Source organism: Macaca nemestrina, chromosome 14 (assembly GCF_043159975.1).
Source record: "Macaca nemestrina isolate mMacNem1 chromosome 14, mMacNem.hap1, whole genome shotgun sequence".
NCBI lineage: Eukaryota > Metazoa > Chordata > Mammalia > Primates > Cercopithecidae > Macaca > Macaca nemestrina.
The window spans coordinates 57,706,523-57,723,939 of record NC_092138.1 but is presented as its reverse complement, the minus strand read 5'-3'; the positions used below and the strand labels follow the sequence as shown (position 1 = coordinate 57,723,939).

The window sequence follows — 17,417 nt, the reverse complement described above, 5'->3', positions numbered from 1 at the left end:
AAATACAGACCTCTCATGATGGAGTCTACATTTAAGTCAGGCTTCTATTAGCTGAGAAAAGAGTGTCCACTGAGGTATAAAATGTTTATTGTAGCTAGTTCCTGCAAGCGCTGCCAAAAGAGATAGTATTTTCAATGGCCAAAAGCTGAAATGCACAGGACATGAATTATGTATGCCTGTCTCTTTAAAACAAATCAGCATAAATTATCCCATAGGGCAGACTGCAGGAATTGAGGGCCCCTATAAGATATATTTTGTCCTGGTCTTCTCAGCATCAGAAACTTTGGGATTGTAATAGTGGTGACTGAATGAAATTCCAAATCACAACCTTGAATGTTTAAGGGGAAAAAAGGGTAGGAGCAAGCAGTGACCTGCATTTCTGAGCATCATCTGTCAAGATACCGGTAATCAACACATGATTATTATTCTCATCAGCCCAAAGCATGAAAGTAATTGAGTGAAAAAAATCCTCACATTATGTGAAATGATTACTGCCTTTGAGCCATAATAAACAATGATCTCACCCTGGTGCTAGGCAGCAAAACAAATGAGGGCTGCCTGTTACTGGTGCAGTGCCAGAATCATTACCAGAGTCTACAGTCACCAATCCCCTACTCTAGTAAGGACCTGATTTCATTGTTGGGGCTGGGGAGATGCAGCTTAAATGCTGCTCAGATGCAACACATTTGGCTCCACGTTGGGGAAGTTGGCTGCCTGGCACAAGCCTACTGTTCAGAATTCAAGTTCACATTCACCATGTGACTCCTCAGAACAATGAGGATGTCCATGAAGAGGCAATGACTTTGGAACATTGTAACTCACTTGTTGCTTACAAATGTAAGTTGTCAAACCGGGCAGCCAGGCAAGCATAAGGCAGTTGGAGGCACAATCTATTACAAAAGGAGGCTTTGGCCCTCTCAAAGAGTGAGGCTGGAGATGAATGCAAAATCTGAAGATCTGAAAGAACTCTCTGCTACTGGCCCTATTCCATCAAAGCCTCAACAAGATGAAGGAATTCTTGGAGCAGTTCTGAATGTTCCCCACAAACTGAGCTAACAAGAGCCACTGGATTGTTTCATAAAATGGTTGGAATTGATGAGCTCGGACTTCAGTCTCCCTTGCACCACCTTGCAAAACAGGGTCAGCTGTTACCCACCCTCCACCCATCCTCCAGGCACCTTTGTACAAACTAGATGCCACCTCTTTTTGCTTCCTAGCCTGGTTGTCCTTGTGTAGAGCACAACCTTTACAACTGTTAGGAAGCAGCCCTGAAAGTACTTAAATATTTTAAAATCATGCTGATTTGCTTAAAGGTATCACTAGAAATGCATGGTTATTTTTTTTTTTTTTGAAGGACCATTTCCAGTTGCAGTTCCCACACATAAAGAGCTTGGAAATGGTCACTCCTGTTCTTAAAATTAGAAAAATCTGAGCAAACTGAAAAATCAGTGACATTTCTTGGACTCATCATAGAATTGAGGATACAAGGCAAACTGCTATCCCAGAATCTAAACAGAAAGGTGAATCCAGAGAATCAAAAATGAAATTTGCTTCCCTTGACAGATGCTACTGGAACCATAAATGGGTAGAAAAACCTCAGTGGTAGATTTGATGGATTGTTGGAGGCTAAGTATGGACTAGCTAAAGAAATTCCTGTGTGGCATAATCTTAGGGGGCCCCATACTTTGGTGAATTTTATCTCTAGGAAACTCATCAGGTTCTTATGTTAGAAACCTAGGAAAGATCTCTTCTTGGCTTTGCCCAGGGAGAAAGAGTTACCATTGTGAAATATGCCAAGAGCATTCTTCATTAACAAATGTCAACTCCAGAGGAAAAGGCTTTATCCTGCCAGGAGAAAGATTTCTCTGACTTCAGCATCCTCTAGCTTTCCTGTTTCAACTGGGCTGTGGAGAAGCTAAGAAAACTTGTAAGGTCATAACCACAAAATACAAGCCCATTGAAAGACTGAGATTTCTTCATAAGAGTATAGAGTATTTCCCCTCTCTACACCTTACCACCATATCAACAGGATTCAAATACAGTAACAATGTGTTACAGATGAAAGAACTGCCAGGCATAGATTCTATTTAACGAGATGACAAAAACAAGGATATTAGAGGAATTGGAAGCTTCAAATTCCTGTATTCGGGTACCCAAATACAGCAACCATTAAACACAGTTCAACTCCTAGCCAGATAAACATTAAACTTATGGGTTAAAGTTTATTTACCTCAGCTCCTATTACCTGAAACATCATGTCCAACTTTCAACAAAAGAGTACAAGGTATAGGAAAACACAAGAAAAAAGTCTAAAGACAAAATGCAAACATCAGAATCAGACTGATTGTGTGACACAGATTTTTAAATTATCAGATAAGGGATTTAAAATAGCTGACTAATATGTTAAAGGCTCTAATTGAAAGTGTAGAAAATACACAGTAACACATGATTAATATAATCAGAGAAATGGAAAACTCTAAGAATCAAAAGGAAATGCTAGAAATAAGAAATACAATGAAGGAATGCCTTTGGATTCATTAGTAGAACAGACACAGCTAAGAAACGAGCTTGAAGATGCCAATAGAAACCTCCCAAACTGAAAAACAAAACAAATAATAAAGCAGCAGAGAATATCCAGAGTTGTAGGACAATTTCAAAAGGTATATCATAAGCATAATTAAAAGAGAAAGGAAAGAAAAAACAGAAGAAATACTAGGTAATAATGACAAAAATTTCCCAAAATTAATGAGATACTTAAACCACAGATCCAAGAAGTTCAGCAAACACCAGCAGGATAAATATCAAAACAGGAAGGAACAGGAAGGAGAGAGAAAGAAAAACACAGAAGAAAAAAACTACACCTAGACGTATTGTATTCAAAATTCAGAAAGCAAAAGACAAAAAAGCATTTGAAAGAAATTGGGGAGTGGAGGATTGAGAAACAATTCACAGAAGAACAAGGATAAGAATTACATCACACTTCTTGTCAAAAACTATGCAAGCAAGAACAGAATGAAATAAAAAATATTTAAAGTGTTGAAAGGGAAAAAAGTCCACAAATATAGAATATCCAGTGAAACTCAACCTCAAAGGAGAATTAGTTTTTCAGACCAACAAAAGCTGAGGGATTTCATGACCAGAAGACCACTCTGCAGATGTTTAAAATAAATTTTTCAGGGAAAGAGAAATGATATAGGTCAGAAACTCGGATCTATATCAAGAAGAAAAAAGTGTAACAGAAGGAATAAGGAAAGATAAAATTTTATTATTTCTAATCTTAATTGATATAAAAGATTACTGTTTAAAGTAATAGTAGCAATGATGTATTGAGTAATTATAGCACATAGGACAAGTGAAATGAAAACAATGTCACAAAGAATGGGAGGGAGAAATTTCGAGGATATTCTGCTAAAATATCTGCACCATGTATCAAGCAATACAGTGGTATTTGAAAGTGGACTTTTAGTGAATTATGTATATTGCAAAATTTAGTTTTTAATAAAATTTAATAAGATATAACTGATTCCAAAAGAGGAGCTAAAATTGAATCATAAAATATTCAGCTAAATCTAGAGAGGGCAGAAAAGAACCAGGAACAAATGCAACAAATATAAAAACAATTCAAATATGGTAGAAATTAATCCAATTTTTTCAGTATTACTTTATTAATGGTTAAATGCAGTAATTATTAGAGCATTTGAGTGAATTAAAAATATAAAAACAAAACACAACTCCATGTCCTCTGCAAGAAACCCACTTTAAGGATCAAGATTCAGCTTAACAAAGATGGAAAAAATTTTACTGTGCTCATACTAATCAAAAGAAAGCAGAAGTAATGTATTACACAAAATTGACTTCAGAACAAGGAAAATTATCTAGGATTAAAAAGCATTACATAAATAGGTCAGTTCTCCAAGAGTACATAACAATCCAAAATATATGTGTACCCTAACCACAAAGCATGAAAATAAGAGGCAAAGCTGATAAAATTCCAAGGAGAAATGGACAAATTCACTATTGTTGGAAACTTTAACAGCTCTGTTTTAATAATTGATAAGCAGGCAGAAAATCAATAATGATGTAGTTGACCCAAACAGCACTACCAATCAAATTAATTGACATTTATAGAACATGCCATCCAGCAACAGGAAATATACATTCTTCTGATACTCACATGGAGAATTCACCAAAATAGACCACACTGTGGGCCATAAAACACCTCAAAAACTTTAATCATACAATGTTCTTAGATTACAATGGGATTAAAGTAGAAATAACAGACAGCTAGAAAATCTCAAAAGACACTTGTACCATAACACCATGGGTCAAAGAACTCTGAAGAATAAAGTAGTATTTTCATTTAGTTCAAAATATTTTATTAAAATGTATGATACAGAAAAATCAGTCCTTAGAAATATTTTGTAGCACCAAGTGCATACATTAGAAAAAATATCTAAATCAATAATTTAAGCTTCCACCATAGGAAATTTAAAAAGAGCAAGTTAAGCCTAAAGCAACAGAAGAAAAGAAATAATAAAAAATTTAGAGCTAAAATCAATGCAATGGAAAACAAAACAATAAAGAAAAGCAATGAAACCAAAAGCTGGTTCTTTGAAATGATCAATACAACTGATAAATCTTTAGCCAGGCTAGCCAAAAATAATATAAGGAAAAGACACAAATTACCAATATCAGAAATGCAAGAGGGGTCATTACTATAGATTCCAAGGAGGTTTAAATGATAAGGAAATGCTGCAAGCAACTACTCCTGCAATTTTGACACCTTAAAATGGACCAAATCCTAGAAAGACACAAACTACCAAAACAAGGAGAAATTGATAAATCTGAATAGGCTTACCTCTATTTCAGATGTTGAATCAATAACTAATTACCTTTCAAAAAATAATGCACCAGGCCCAGATGGTTCCACTGGTGAATACTACCAAAGATTTAAGAAAGATATACTAATTTTCTACAATCTCCTCAAAATGGAAGCGCAGGGTAACATTTTCTTTTTTTTTCTTTTTTTTTCTTTTTTCTATAAGACGAGTCTCACTCCATTGTCCAGGTTGGAGTGCAGTAGTGCAATGTCGGCTCACGGCAACCTCCACCACCCAGGTTAAAATGATTCTCATGTCTCAACCTCCTGAGTAGCTGGGATTACAGGTGCCTGCCACCACACCTGGCTAATTTTTGTATTTTCAGTAGAGTCGAGGTTTCACCATATTGGTTAGGCTGGTCACAAACTCCTGACCCCAAGTGATCTGCCCTCCTCAGCTTCCCAAATAACACTTTCTAATTTATTGTATAATCCCAGCATCACCCTAACACTGAACCCAGATAAAATAGAAAGGCTGTGCTCTGAGTGCTCCTGCCCAGTTCCAACAAGAGTCATTTTCCCACTTAGAGAGGGGATTGCATGCTATGTGCTAAATGTTAACGCAGAGATAGCCCATTCAGACTGGAAGTGACCATAAGCATCATCTACTCTCAGGCTTGGCTATTTCTACCAATCACCTGGGGGCACTTGTAAAACACACCTTCCCAGGCTTCTCTCTGGAGTGTCTCATTTGGCTGATTTCAGGTGCTCTTGGGATTTTATTTTTAACAGTTGGCTGAAAGGATTCTGAAGATTGGCTAAGTTCAGGAAACAGACCTGGCCCATCTCCTCATTTGACAAGTAGGAAGAACTTGAGTCTAGGAGGCGCAGGGGGGATTTGCGAAAGGTGGTTACTCAGCAAGTTGGTTAAATTGGTGAAAGAACTGAGGCTTAAACCCTGAATTTTGATAAGCAATATAATACACACACACACACATTATTTTTAGAAAAAGTTTTTGCATCCCTAACGAAAAAATAGAATGGTAGAAGCCGGGCGCGGTGGCTCACGCCTGTAATCCCAGCACTTTGGGAGGCCGAGGCGGGCGGATCACAAGGTCAGGAGATCGAGACCACGGTGAAACCCCGTCTCTACTAAAAATACAAAAAATTAGCCGGGCGCGGTTGTGGGCGCCTGTAGTCCCAGCTACTCGGGAGGCTGAGGCAGGAGAATGGCGTGAACCCTGGAGGCGGAGCTTGCAGTGAGCCGAGATCGCGCCACTGCACTCCAGCCTGGGAGACAGAGACTCCGTCTCAAAAAAAAAAAAAAAAAAAAAAAAAAAAAAATAGAATATTCAGAAAGCATAGACAAGCAAAAAGAATAAATTGGGAATAGGCCATGACCCTGCCACTTAAAACACTGCTAAATTCTGATGTATCTTACCACTTTTTTTTATTTACTATTATTTTACTCAGATTAAATGCCTGATTGTATTATTACCTACAATATTCTTTGTCACTGCCTTCAGTTTGTTTCATTGGTGAGTTTTGTATTTCCCCAGAGTAACATAAAAGACCAAATCAGGGTTCTAATCTTCCTTTCTTTCTTTCCATGGTTCCTTACCTAGCGCTCACTAGTTGGGGTGAGCTTTTATTATGTGTTTGCTATCCCTTACTAAGGAGTGGAAAATATATATATTCTCCTAGGTCCCATAGTTAGAAACTGATTGTTATTTTTTAACTTTTATTTTAGGTTCAGGAGTACATGTGTAGCTTTGTTATACTAGCAAATTGCATGTCACAGGGGTTTGGTGTACATATTATTTCATCACCCAGGTAATAAGCATAGCACCCAATAGGTAGGTTTCCAGTCCCCCTCCTCCCACCTTTGACACTCAAGTAGGCCTCAGTGTCTGTTTTTCCCTTCCTAGTGTCCATGTGTACTCAATGTTTGGCTCCCATGTATAAGTGAGAACATGCAGTATTTGGTTTTCTGTTCCTGTGTTAGTTCATTTAGGATGATGGCCCCCAGCTCCACTCATGTTGCTGCAAAGGACATGATCTTATTCTATTTTAAGGCTGCATAGTATCCCATAGTGTATATGATTCCTCATCTTTGCTATTGTGAATAGTGCTGCAATGAATATATGTGTGCATGTGTCTTTATAGTAATTTGTATTTCTTTGCATATATACCCAATAATGGGTTGCTGGGTCAAATGGTAGTTCTGTTTTAAGCTCCCTGAGAAATCATCACACTGCTCTAAGAGCTGAACTAATTTACATTCCCACTAGCAATGTGTAAGTGCCCCCCTTTTCTCTGCAACCTTGCCTTCATCTGTGATTTTTTGACTTTTTAGTAATAGCCATTCCGACTGATGTGAGATGGTAACTCATTGCGGTTTTTATTTGCATTTCCCCAGTGATTAGTGATGTTGAGGATTTTTTTGTATGCTTATTAGCTGCATGTATGTCTTCTGAAAAGTATCTGTTCATGTCCTTTCTCTACTTTTTAATGAAGTTTGTTTTTTTGCTTGTTAATTTAAGTTTCTTAGAATCTAGATATTAGACCTTTGTTGGATGCATAGTTTGCAAATATATTCTGATTCTGTATGGGAGAATGTATTTCTTTCTGTATCACTGTGCAGAAGTGCTTCAATTTAATTAGATCCCATTTGTCAATTTTTGTTATTGTTGCAATTGCTTTTGGCATCTTCATCATGAAATCTTTGTCAGGACCTGTGTCCAGAATGGTATTTTCTAGGTTTTCCTCTGGGATTTTTATAGCTTTAGGTTACATGGTTAAGCCTTTAATTGATCTTGAGTTAATTTTTGTATATGGTGTAAGGAAGGGGTCCAGTTTCAATTTTCTGCATATGGCTAGCCAGTCAGCACAGCACCATTTATTGACTAGGTATCCCTTTTCCCATTGCTTGCTTTTGTTGACTTTGTCAGAGATCAGATTATTGTAGGCATATGGCATTATTTCCAGGCTCTCTATTCTGTTTCATTGGTCTATGGGTCTGTTTCTGTTCCAATATCATGCTGTTTTGGTTCCTGTGGATTTGTAGTATAGCTTGAAGTCAGGTAGTGTGATGCTTCCAGCTTTGTTCTTTATGCTTAGGACTGCCTTGGCTATTTAAGCTGTTTCCATATGAATTTTAAAATAATTTTTTCCAATTCTGAGAAGAATGTTATTGGTAGTTTGATAGGAATAGCATTGAATCATACTGCTTTGGGCAGTATGGCCATTATTACAATATTGATTCTTCCTATCCATGAGCATGGAATGTTTTCCAATTTGTGTCATCTCTGATTTCTTTAAGCAGTGTTTTGTAATTCTCGTTGTAGAGATCTTTCAACCTCCCTGGTTAGCTGTATTCCTAGGTATTTTACTGTGTGTTGCTTATGGGATTGTGTTCTTGATTTGACTCTCAGCTTGGATGTTGCCAATATATAGAAGTACTACTGATTTTTATATAATGATTTATGATCTACTGTTTTATGTACATCGATTTTTGTATCCTGAAATTTTTGCTGAATTTATCAGACCAAGGAGCTTTTGGGCAGACACTATGGTGTTTTCTAGGTTATACAATCATAATGTCTGCAAACAGGGATACTTTTATTTCCTCTCTTCCTACTTGCATGCCTTTTATTTCTTTCTCTTGCCTAATTGCTCTGGCTAGGGCTTCCAGTACTATGTTCCATAGGAGTGGTGAAGGGGCATTCTTGTGGTGGTCTAGTTCCCAAGGAGAATGTTTCCAGCTTTTGCCTGTTCAGTATGATGTTGACTGTGGGTTTGTCATAGATGGCTCTTATTGTTTTGAAGTGTGTTCCTTCAATGCCTAGTTCTAGAGTTTTTAACATGAAGGGATGTTGACTTTTATCAAAAGCCTTTTCTACATCTATTGAAATGATCATGTGGTTTTTGTTTTTAGCTCTGTTTATGAGGTGAATCACATTTATTGATCTATGTAGGTTGAACCAACATTGCATCCCAGGGATAAAGCCTACTAGATCGTGGTGAATTAGCTTTTTTATATGCTGCTGGTTTTGGTTTGCTAGTATTTTGTTGAGGACTTTTCCATCTATGTTCATCGAGGATATTGGCCTGAAGTTGTTGTGGTGGTGGTGTTGTGTCTCCACTAAGTTTTGGTATCAGGATGATGCTGATTTCATAGAATGAGTTGAGAAGTCCTTCCTCCTCAATTTTTTGGACTATTTTCTGTAGGATTGATACCAGCTCTTCTTTATACATGTGGTAGAATTCAACTGTGAGTCTGTCTGGTTCTGGACTTTTTGTGGGTTGGTAGGCTTTTTTTTTTTTTTAACTGGTTTAATTTTGGAACTCTTTTGATACGTTTGGGGATTCAATTTCTTCCTGGTTCAGTCGTGGGAAGTTGTATATTTCCAGAGATTTATCCATGTCTTCTAGATTTTCCAGCTTGTGTGCATAGAGGTGTTCATAGTAGTCTCTTAGGAGTTTTTATTATTTCTGTGGGAAATTTCTCTTTGTTAATATAAGAACTTCTGACTCTGATTTGAAACGTCATATTTGTCAGATACAGTTCTCCTTCCTATTTCTTGATAATATTAAATTCATGTAAGAAGTCAGACTTTCAGGGGATAAAAATATCCTAGAAAGATAAAAGGGTTTGCAGCTCATGTTATACCTCAGATAGTCTGACCTAAATATTTGGAAGTGGTGGGAACTGCAACAGAAACCCTGAACATAATGCCAAGCCTATGCTCAGAGTCCCACATAGGCCATGCCATTGTATCTACTGCCAGGTTTTAATGTAATTTTAGGTCCCATTTGGAACCTAAAGCAATTACCCTGAGATTATTCTTGGATATTAGCTGGAATGAGTAGGGAAAAGAAATTGGAATCAGGAAATGCAGGTCATTGGTCACAAAATTTGGATCAAAATGCCACTTCCCCAAGGGGAAGCCTCGATTAAACTTCAGAATAAATACATTTCCTTAATATATCCCTGAGATTTTTTTTTTTTGTCCTTTTTACTTTTCCTTCATAATGGCTAGCACAGTTTCTCGTGAAGTATTTGTGTGATTATTTGGTCTCCTCTTGTAAATCAGAGTTCAAGTGTTTTGCTCTCCATTGCATCTGAAACATTCAGCACAGTTCAGGGTGCATAGTTTTATCCAATATATGTAAAATGAACAAATTAATAACAAAATTCTTAACATTAAGGTAAACTGGGATTATCATCTGAGTCTCAGGTTGTTTTGAGGGTAGAAAAGGGACAAAGATAGCTCTAGTTTTGTGATTTATTAGTTTGTCACGACGTACGTTCTAACTTTGTTAAAAACAGAACTATCCTTGGCATCTTGCCCTTTCATGGACATTAGCTGTGATTCTTTCCAAAACCTATGTTCCTAATGTAATAATTGCTTTCAAAATTGAAAATATCACAAGTAATATTGATATAAATTTTTCCAGACAATGTTAAACATGGAATTTAAACAGAGGGAAGATTACTAATTTACTTATGTTATTTAAACATTGAACCTCAGAATTCTTATGTTGATGATTTGTGGGCTTGACAGTAAAAATTATAATTTAACTGAAATTTCTCAATACATTATTGTCCTATGTGTGTGTTCTATGCATTTTTATAATAAAAGTTTTTAACAATTCTCCATTGGATAAATGTGTAGGCTCCATGTATAGAAGTGGAACCTTTTCTCAATCCTACAAGAAATTTGTAATGTAAGACCTGCTTTGGCTAAACCTTGTGAGAACAGGAAAATGAAATCAGTAGGTTTAATAAGAGGAACTTGTTATCCTAGCCTTGTATCCAAGAATTACTTCACACTAATATGTTTCCATTTTGTTAAAGGATCTTGGATAAGGACTTAGAGTAGCATGGACAATTTGGTTGCCTTTTGGATCAAAGAATTTCCAGTTCTCTTGACATTCAATTTGAGAGATAACTTTGGTATATGTGATACATAACTTTACCCACTAAAAATTATTCACTTCGGGAACTTTTGTTTATCACCATATTTTTGTACAAATTTTAGTTTTTTTAAGCACTAGAGGCATCTTAATGTTCCATGTAATAATTAGTTTGCAATTTATAAATCTATACAGATTATTTGGAGAGTTTTCTAAATTATTAAAAATATATTTAATTTGCATGAGGTAGTAGTCACTTTTTTGGTGTACAGTTCTATGAGGACTAACATATACCTAGATTCTTATAACCACCAACACAGATAGAATTATCTTATGTGGGCCCTTCAAGGTCAGACCATCACAAAATATAATTACTTTGTGGCTCAACTCCTAGGAATATGTCCAAGGGAAATAAAAACTTGTGTCTACATAAAAACTAGTAGATGAATGTTTATGGCAGCACTATGCATAAATCATCAGAAATTTAAAAGTTACTATAAACTAAATGTTACCTTTGTTAATTTTACTTTTTTTTATCCAGAATAAGACAATTATCTAGTATATCAGTTGGAAGCTGCTTATCATTTCTCATATTCTCAGCATTTGCTAATAGCAGTATGGTTAAGAGTGCCATTGAATTATCTAATTTAAGGCACTTGAGTGCAATTACATAATCTTATTCTTCTGTTTTCTAATCTAGGTGCTTGCATATGTATGGAGGGGCCTAATGGATTAGTGAATTATCAAAACAATGAGTAGCACTTGTATCAAGAGACTATTATGCAATTATAATTAAAAACCATTAGTCATTAGAATTTTTTGTCATTTTTTCCCCTTTGGTAAGTGTTCTTTATTTTCTTCCAGCTCAGTCGGCTAATTCTAAAGAATAATTTAATTTTCCAAATGCTCGAGCACACCAACTGTGTTCATGTGTTTCTAAGAATTATTCAATAAGGCCTGCAGATTAACTTGCCATAATTTCTGAGTGGTAACCAAATCCTACACAGTGGTGGCAAAAAAAAAAAGCTGTACATGCTAGAAATGATTGACATCTGGGCTTGAGAGAGGTGTCAGGGCCTGAAGAACTTCACTGCAAAAATACCAGAGCATGTACCTCTTCACTTTAGCAATGTAACTAGTTTCATTTCTAGGAACTGAAGAAAGAATTGAAAAGAAAATAAGGGCAATGAAAGCCCCATTCTTTAGCCAGAAATATCCTTTCACCTAACAATCTGACAACTAGTTAAAACCCTATCTTCCAATTTTATGTGCTAAGAGGATAAAGGTAATACATTCCCTTGAACTTATTGATTTCCAACTCCAAGTAGAAAGTAGGGGTATAGAAAAAAAAAATCAGAAATCCCTTCTTTGTGGGAAACATCTGCGTCTCATTAGCAAACCAGGAACCAACCATAAAGCAAAGCTCAGGCTTCAAGATGGAGAGCCATTGTAGACAATAAGAAACTAAAAGTAGAGCTACTTACCATCAGCTTCTTCTCATTCACTACCCGTCTTTGCCACATTCCTCTGTACAAGAGCATTTGACAATTGTGAAATACTGACAAAAGTTTTAAGCCAAATATTTGCAGGATATTTGGATAATTTTGATTGATTGATTGATTCCTGAATAACTATGCTAGAGGAAGGCGAGACCACACTAGTTTAACAACAACGAGATTTCCCTGAGTATAGCAGATGAGCAGATTCCTTTTACCTTTGGGCTTCTTTCTCACACTACTCCTATTATATATTACAGTCATCTGGATCTTGAGACTCTTCTAAGTCAGGCTTGGGAGAGGAGGAAAAGGAGAATAAAAGTGAAGAATTTAAAAATATAAAAGGAGAAGGAAAAGAAATAAGATCAGAAGTGGAAGGTAGAAATAAGGAATTCTATGTGTCAAAATGTCTTTCATCATCCCTAAAAATATGATTGTTACTGGAGACCCAGTGCTCAGAAGATACACCCACGGTACCCTATGCTAAAACATCATTGCAACATTTTGTAGGTTTAAAATGCGTAAAGCAGTAGTTCTCAACATCCTAATCCTAGACCAGCAACATCAGTATTACTGGAGAAGTTGTTAGAAAAACAGTGTCAGGCAGCATTCTTTATGTCATTCCACAATCAGAATCAGGGTGGAGCTCAGGAATCTCTCTTAAGCCCTGCAAGTGATTCTGATGCTTTCCAAAGATGGAGAACAAACAATAGGAATTTAGAGAAGGTGATGTTTCTTTTAATAGTCAATTTCAGATGGACAGTTTTTGAATGGAGATATCATAAAGGGGAAGAAAAGAAAGTAGGCTCCTTGGGACTGTAACTGGGAGTTGCCCAGGGAGGTGGCAGCTGTGAGCAAAAATGATCATCTTGAGAAAGTCACAAACCCCAACTGAAATAACTGATGGTAAATTAATGGCTTCTGGAGTAAAGTGTCTTGGCCAGACAGTATGGAGGGATTGCCAATCAGAAAAGTAGGGTAAGTAAAGAAGGGGGCTGGTGACTTGAAGGGATTATTTCAGGAACAAAGTCAAACTACATCTTGTAAAACTATGATTAGCATCACACTCCTCTCACTGCCCTTGAATGGCCCTTGGCAGTAGAGACAGTAGAGAAAAGGCATTAGAGAAGGTTAGAACCTAGAAGACTCTGACTTTGATTAACATTTTTTTTTTTTTTACCCTTGAGTGGAAATCATGAGGAACCTATAACCCTTTTGGCCACATGCAAAAAAGCAAGGTAAGCCAGAATCTTTTCAAACTCTCCATTCTTTCGCAAGTGGGGAAGGCATAAAGTCCACATGAGACCAGCTCCTCTCCACCTTCACATCCTCCCCATGTGTGGTTCACATGTATGCGCCCTTATCCATGCTTCTTAGTTTCCCTTTCCCTCCACTCTTCCCAACCACTACCCTGTGGTGGGCAAAATGAAAGAGAAGGCAATTTTGCTCGGTGGTAAGAGGAGTCTCGTTTCCTTTTATGAAGTCCTAAACCAACTCTTGTGGGGAAAAATAAAGGTGGGATTGTACTGACACAAAGCTGGCAAAAGAACATAATCACCAAGTTCCACTGCACCGTAGATGAAGAAATACATTCGTTAATCCTCTGGTTATAAGAATGACCCACACAATGTAACTGTCCTTCAGAGGCTTGGGGTTAACAGCTGAGACCAACGTTCCCTTTGACATGCAGGGCAGTTGGTGGCATACGTGTGGATCTGAGTTCATGCCCTGCCTGTGTCTTCTTGACTGTCAACCGCAGGAGGCATCTTCCTTATCAGGCCACTTCTCTTGCCAGGAATAACATTAGAAATGCTTAGCCTGAGGGTTTCTCACAGTTTGTGACCACACTTAGGGTATTTAAATTCTGCAGTAAGATGAAAATGCACAGAGCTCAGCAATCCCTATGGTCCTAAAGCTTCTAACACGTACATCAAATAAAATTCCATCACTTTTAATGAAATGGAGTAGAAAAGTGGCCCATATAACTTCACCCATCTGCCTGACCTTCTACTGCTAAAGTACCATATATTTGAGTGTGCAGCACACTGAAGTCAAGATTTGGGGACAATGAAGAGGGGTTTATATCACATTCAAATTGCTTACTGTCCTTAAAAGTTATTCAGCTATTCTTCCATGTTCCTAAGTGTGAGGCATGTTGACTCTTTCCCCTGCACCCCGTACTCTCTATTCTTGCTATTTCCTAATGCAAAACGATGTACACAGTATTTGATTCCTTTTCTCCAAATATCCAGACCTGTCTTACCTTCTACTCCTAAAAAAAAAACCTGTAAAGGAATTTTTCCAAACAAATGTTATTTCCCTCCGTACAATTAAAAAAAAAAAAAATTGCTGGCACCAGAATTGTCATGTCACAGAAATTCAGCCTTCATTCCTTACTGCTGACTTTAAAAATCAATTTGACCTGGCCTCTTATATTTGACTTTATTTCTCATTCTCTCAAACCCTTCTCTACTCGCATCCCCTTTCCCTAGACCAGTTGACTGATGTGATGTCACTCAATTTCACCCACCTATTTTTTTTTTTCCATATGCTGTTGTACCTACTTGACTGCTAAACCACATGGTGATAAGCTGTGGATAATGTTAAGATTGGAAGGTACCTTTTAAACCCATTTGGATTTATCTTATTTTGGAGACAGTCTGTCATCCAGGCTGGAATGCAGTGGCCCGATCATGGCTCACTGCAGCCTCGAACTCCTGGGTCAGGAGATCATCCTCCCACCTCAGCCTCCCCGGTAGCTGGGACTACAGGCATGTGCCACCATGCCTGCTAATTTTTTTAATTTTTTTTTTTTTCTGGAGTGGCAGGTTCTCATGATATTCCCCAGGCTGCTCTTGAACTCCTGGCCTTGAGCAATCCTCCCACCTCTGCCTCCCAAAGTGCTGAGATTATAGGCGTAAGCCACTGTGTCCAGCCTTGATTGATTTTAAAACAATATTTCTAGGGAATGCTGCTGAGCCCATGGTGTTCTGTGGCTATTTGAGGATATTGCAGGGAGCAACTCAGGAAATAAGCCTGACTGGGTAGGATCTAGAACCTCCATCCCTATTTGAATCAGAAAAACGGGGCTTTTCTCTGCTTTATACATTGAGCTTCCATGTAAGATTTTATTTGGAGCAAAGGGAAGGATTATAATGCTTGAAAAAACAATCAAGTGATATAATATCGGTGAGGAAAGGGGCCCAGAGTGAGATCTCAGTGTCCAGGTGTCTAGGTTACAAACTATATTAGGGCAGAGTCATGATGACTCAATGCTGTTACAACTCAACCTATCTCTATGTAAATCAGTTATACTTAAATTTTTTTTAATTACAACATTTATTGCTAAAATTTAAAGATACACAGGTGTACAATTCAGTGGTTTTTAGAATATTCACAATGATGTACACTTTCTGCTTCCTCTATAGACATTTTATGTAACTGGAATCATGTAGTATGTGATCTTTTATGAATGATCTTTTTCACTTTGCATAATGATATCAAGATTCATCCCCATAGTAGCATGTATCAGTATTTCATTCCCTTTTATTGTCAAAGGATATTTCTTTGCATAGATATGGATAACACATTTTATTTATCCATTCATCAGTTTATGGACGTTTGGAAGTTTCTACTTTTTGGCTATTATGAAAAATGGTGCTATGAATATTCACATGAAGTTTTTTGTTCAGATATTTGTTACTTCTCTTGAGTATGTACCCAGGAATAGAAGTGCTAGGTTATGTGGTACACCTATGTTACCATAGTAACTTTTTGAGAAACTGCCAAACTTTTTCAAAGAGGCTGCACCATTTTACATTTCCACCAGCAATATATGAGAGTCCCCATATCTCCATATCATTGTCAACACTTGTTGCTATCTGTCTTTTTTATTGTAACCATCTAGCAGATGTGAAGTAGTATTTCATTGTGGCTTTGACTTGTCTTTCCCTGATGGCTAATGATGTTGAATATTTTTTTCATGTGTTTAGTAGTCATTTTTAAATCTTCTTGGGAGACACATCTATCCAGATGTTTTGCCTATTCTTCACTGGGTTATTTTATTATTGAGTTATAAAAGTTCTATATATATTGTTACAAGTTTTTATTATGTATTTATAATTTACAAATGTTTAATTGCATTCTGTGGGTTGACTATTCATTTTCTTAATTGTATTTGCATCTCTAGTTTTCATTTTGATAGAGCCTATTTTTATCTTTTTTTTTCATCACTTGTGTTTTTGATATTGTAGCTAAGAACGTCTTAGCTAACCCAGGATCATGAAGATTTATGCCTGTGTTTTCTTCTAAGAGCCTTATAGTTTGTGTCTATGACTCATTTTGAGTTAATTTTGTGTATGTGTATAGTTTGAAGTAGGGGTTCAACTTTATTCTTTTGCATATGGATATCCATTTGTCTCAGCATCATATGTTGAAACAAAACTGTTTTCCCTTTCAATTATGTGTCAAAAAACAATAAATTTATTTCTAGACTCTCAATTCTATTCCATTAGTCTGTATGTCTGTCCTAATGTCAGTACCACACTGTTTTGATTACTATTGCTTTATAGTAAATTTTGAAATCGGGAAGTGTGAATAATCCAAATGTATTCTTTCTCAAAATTGTTTTGGCACCTTGGGTTCCTTATAATTCTTTATGAAATTTAAATCAGCTTTTCTATTTCTGCAAAAAATCATTATTTTGATATGTATTACATTAAATCTGCAAATCACTTTGGTGGGGCACTGTCATCTTAACAGTATTAAACCTTCCAATAGGTGAATATGTGATATATTTCCATATACTTTGGTCTTTAAACTTAGTTCTGAGTATCTTATTCTTCTTGATGCTATTGGAAATTGAAATTTTTTTAAATTTCATTTTCAGATTGGTCATTCAAGTACATTCAGTGTTTATATATTTATGTTGATCTTGTATTCTGAAATCTTGCTAAACTCATTTAGTTCTAATAATTTTTAGTGGATTATTTTAGATTTTTTATATATAATATGTCATCAACAAAGAGATTTTTAATTCTTCCTTTACAATCTGGGAGTCTCCCTTTTTTTCTTCCATAACTGTCTTGAGTAGAAGCTTCAGTGCAATGGTAAGTAGAAGTTGTAAGAGTGGAGTTACATTTAATGGATATGTTCACTGTGATTTAAGAAGGATACAGCTGTGC

General features: G+C 36.5%; 1 protein-coding gene across 13 annotated transcripts in view; it reads left to right on the top strand.

The window, feature by feature from the left end:
- The window catches only part of LOC105493874 (leucine rich repeat and Ig domain containing 2), a 1,258,361-nt gene that overhangs the window by 1,179,009 nt on the left and 61,935 nt on the right, over positions 1-17,417 (top strand). Inside the window, exon 1 of one of the 13 annotated variants that reach the window (XM_071077899.1) lies at positions 6,185-13,472. The exons of the other annotated variants lie outside the window; for them this stretch is intronic. The gene's annotated coding sequence lies outside the window, so the exon portion shown is untranslated. Of the gene's footprint in view, positions 1-6,184; positions 13,473-17,417 lie in introns of those variants that run through there. 13 annotated transcript variants of the gene reach the window in all.